Raw genomic sequence first — 4,560 nt, 5'->3', positions numbered from 1 at the left:
CTGGGAAGGAAAATTGTTCTGAGAGCATGTGGAGAAATTGTCATTTGGGGAAAGGAAGGGATGGGATAGATGGGAAGAAGGGGATGCAGATTTAAGAGGTTTAAAGATTTGGTTAATGAGAAGGTAAAATATTTCTCTCAGATTAATTTTATCACTTTAGTGATGCATGAGGGAGATCATCAGTCCTGATGGGCAACAGGACTGATGAAAGAGGAGAGGTTGATGAGTTAGTCATCTTGGTAGGCAGACATTAGGAAAATTTTGGTAGGTTACTGGACAGTGTTGAATGCCCATTCAAATGTTGTAAACATGAATTTAAAGACAAATAAGTCAGCCCATTTGGGTGAATTTCTCCTAAAAATGTTCAACTGCTCAACCACTGGTCCCAAGATGGCAGACAGTAGACTTCAACTGTCAGAATTTCCTTAGTCAAATATGCCAGAAAGAAAAACAGCAAGGGAGTTGAAGACATGGCAAGAATTTTCAACATAATTTAAGCTAGACAAGGAGGCAAGTGAATACAGGAAGGGGATGAGGGACAAGAGAGAATGTGGTGGTTGGATCAATGAAACGGAGCTCTTTTTAAAAAAAAATTTTTTTTTTGAGACAGAGTCATCTGGCCCTGTCTCCCAAGCTGGAGTGGCATCTCGGCTGACTGCAACCTTTGCCTTCCAGGTTCAAGCAATTCTGCCACAGTCTTCCAAGTAGCTGGGACTACAGGCACCCACCACCACGCCCAGCAAATTTTTGTATTTTTAGTAGAGATGGGGTTTCGCCATGTTGGCCAGGCTGATCTCAAACTCCTGGCCTCAAACGGTCTGCCTGTCTTGGCCTCCCAAAGTGCTGGAATTACAGGCATGAGCCACCGTACCCAGCGGAAATGGAGCTCTTAATGAGGTTGAGAATGCTGAAATTTTCTAGAATAAGTAAGTGAGCTTGAAATACAGGCAGTAGCGCTGTGAGAATGAGAGGCATGACATGGGAATTTTGAAGGTGATAATTTCTGGGCTTACAAGGTTAAGTTTGACTATGACACTGAGCGATTCCATGGGAGTAGTGGTCAAGGAAATGAGAGGCCATGGTGGTGGTTTGGAATACTCACAGAGATTCATTTCCTGTTTTGTTATGGAAATCTTAAATATAAAAGTAGAGAAGGCGGCCGGGTGCGGTGGCTCAAGCCCGTAATCCCAGCACTTTGGGAGGCTGAGACGGACGGATCACGAGGTCAGGAGATCGAGACCATCCTGGCTAACACGGTGAAACCCCGTCTCTACTAAAAAATACAAAAAACTAGCGGGGCGAGGTGGTGGGCGCCTGTAGTCCCAGCTACTCGGGAGGCTGAGGCAGGAGAATGGTGTGAACCCGGGAGGCGGAGCTTGCAGTGAGCTGAGATCCTGCCACTGCACTCCAGCCTGGGCGACAGAGCGAGACTCCGTCTCAAAAAAAAAAAAAAAGGTAGAGAAGGCATAATAAACTTCCATCCATACGTCACCTATCTTAGTAATTATCAATTCATGGCCAATCTTCCTGTACCATTGGAAGCAAATCCAGACACTCACATGTTTATATGTGTAGATATATCAGATTGGCATCTAATTTTTAAAATGATTCTGAAAAATCTTCCACACTATATTATCAAATCTAAAACTAATAACAATAACTACATAATATTATCTTTTTATTTATTATTATTATTTTTTTGAGACAGAGTCTTGACCTGCCACCCAGGCTGGAGTGCAGTGGCATGATCTCGGCTCACCACAAACTCCGTCTCCCAGGTTGAAGCAACTTTCCTGCCTCAGCCTCCCGAGTAGGTAGGATTACAGACATGTGCCACCACGCAGGGCTAATTTGTGTATTTTTAGTAGAGACGGGGTTTTGCCATGTTGGCCTGGCTGGTCTTGAACTCCTGACCTCAGGTGATCCGCCCACCTCAGCCTCCCAAAGTGCTGGGATTACAGGCATGAGCCACCGTGCCCGGCTACTACATAATATTATCAAAGAGCCGATCTGTCATGTTAATTGTTGAAGTTGCTGGTCATTGTGATGGGGGTCTATGTAGAGATAAATGTTTATAGCTGAGAGTCGATCCTCAGCCATGAGGAAGAGTGGCAGGGATGCCACCAGACAACAGCCATAAACAGGAGGGAATATTTCAAGTCAGGTAGTCTAAGCCTCAAAGATACAGTGCAATCTTTCCTTCCCCCAACTGCCCAGCCCCAAAAAGATGGACTAATGGTCTGGAAATAGCAGTGAAATGCACAAAGGAAGGCTTTGAATTTTATATTCTCACCCTGATATACAAGGAGTATAAGAGAAAAAATAGCTCCCCTGGAGAGGGTGTGTGTTGGTCAGGTCCTCCAGAGGAACAGAAGCAATAGGATTTGTATAGATATATAACAGGGGATTTGTTATGGGAACTAGACACAACTATGGAGGCTGAGAAGCCCCATCATCTGCTGTGTGCAAGCTGGAGACCCAGGAAAGCTGGTAGTGTCATTCAGTCTTAGTCTGAAGATCTGAGAGCCGGGGAAGCTAATGTTGTCACTCTCAATCTAAGATCAAAGGCCTGAGAACCAGTGGTCCCATTAATGTAAGTCCCAGAGTCTGAAGGCCTGAGAACCAGAAGCTCCAGTGTTCAAGGATAGGAGAAGATAGATGCCCCAGCTCAAGAAGAGAGGGCAAATTCACCCTTTCTCTACCTTTTTATTCTATCCCTGCTTTCATCAGACTGAATAATGTCCACCCACATTGATGAGGGCAAATCCTGTTTACTCAGTCTGTGGATTTCAGTGCTAATCCCTTCCAAAAACACTCTCACAGACCCACCCAGAAATGTTTCTGTGCATCCCTTAACCCGGTCAAGTTAACACCTAAAATGCAGCACAGAGTCAAAGGGAGAAGAGTGTTCACAGGGGAGAGCTGCGTTTCCGGTGAATTCAGGAAGTGAAAGAAACATTTAGCAAAGAGACTGAATGTATGTGGATCTGCTGGTTGCAGACCTGAAGGCCACAGTGAAAAATATGGGTGTGGGTGTGGTGGTGGGGGCATGCAGAGGATCAAGTCAGATTTATGGGAGAGGTGTTTTGAACAGTAGGGGTCACGAGTAAGATGACAAAACATCCCAAGGCTGTCCCCGTGTGTATGTGTCATCCTGACATGCAGTTTAGTATATGCCCAAGTTCAGACAATAAATTACATGATCTCACTAGACATACAGATTGACTGAAGAGGTTTGTTTTTCTGGCAGTAGCTAAGTGAGCAAGGATGTGTGACAGGGTGGGGTTAGTCCCAGGACTCTACCTGTTCTAACTCCACATAGTCTTCCTCCCTGCAATGCTGGGAGATGGTGCCTGGGATGGTGTTTTCTCAACCAGTAAATGCACTGGGGTTGAAGAATACCAAACTTTTGATCTAGAAATTCCACAGTCAAGAATTTATCTTGGCCGGGCACAGTGGCTCACACCTGTAATCCCAGCACTTTGGGAGGCCAACATGGGAAAATTGCTTGAGCTCAGGAGTTTGAGACCAGTTTGGGCAACATAGTGAGAACCCCATCTCTACCAAAAAAAAAAAAAATTAAAAATTTTAATTTAATTTAATTTTAATTTTAGCCGGGTGTGGTGGCATGCACCTATAGTCCTAGCGACACAGGAGGCTAAGGTGGGAGTAGTGCTTAAGCCCAGAAGTTCAAGGTTGCAATGTGCCATGATTGCACCACTGCACTCCAGCCTGGGTGACAGAGTGAGACCCTGCCTCTAAAAAAACCAAACAAAAAACAAAACCAACCAAACAACAACAAAAAAACTCTCTAAGGAGACCATCAATTTGGCAGATAAACCATATTTACCAAAAAATTATTGCTCCAGTATTGTTTATAACAAGCCAGTCTCCCCAGGATAAATTAGAGAAAAATTAATCGTTGTTAAATGAAAAACCTCTTCTTCTCTCCAGAGGACGGAGAATGAACTACACAGAATTATCTATAAGTAAAATGATTGTGTCTTAAATAACCTGCCTGCCATTCTCAGCATCTACCATTAGATTTGAGACACATACTTGAGTCCATGAAACACCTGTCAGGAGAGGCTTTGATAGTATCAGTGAATTTAAAATGGGTCTCAATTTTTTTCTATTTTTCTTGAGTTAATTTTGTTAATATTTTTCTTCCTAGATAATTACAGTTGCACAGTTTTTCAGGTTTATTGGTATAAAATTGTTCAAAGTACTCATGATTTCTGAATTTCTTATATTTTTATTTGTTCTCTCTCTTTTACTTAATCCTACTCTAGTTTTTGACCTTTTCTATTCCTTCTGATTTTATCTCGTTCATCCGTATTTCTGTCTTTATTTTAGTTCTTATACTTTCCTTACATTTATTTATTTATCTAGCTCTGTTTTTGTTTGTTTGTTTGTTTTTTTAAAGAGACAAAGTCTTGCTCTGTCACCCAGGTGGCAGTATAGTGATGCTATCACAACTCACTGCAACCTCAACTTCACAGCTGGGCTCAAGTGATCCTCCCACCTCAGCCTCAGGAGTAGTTGGGACGACAGGTGCAC

Source organism: Mandrillus leucophaeus, unplaced genomic scaffold, assembly GCF_000951045.1.
Source record: "Mandrillus leucophaeus isolate KB7577 unplaced genomic scaffold, Mleu.le_1.0 Scaffold33, whole genome shotgun sequence".
NCBI lineage: Eukaryota > Metazoa > Chordata > Mammalia > Primates > Cercopithecidae > Mandrillus > Mandrillus leucophaeus.
Note: the sequence above shows the minus strand (reverse complement) of the source record.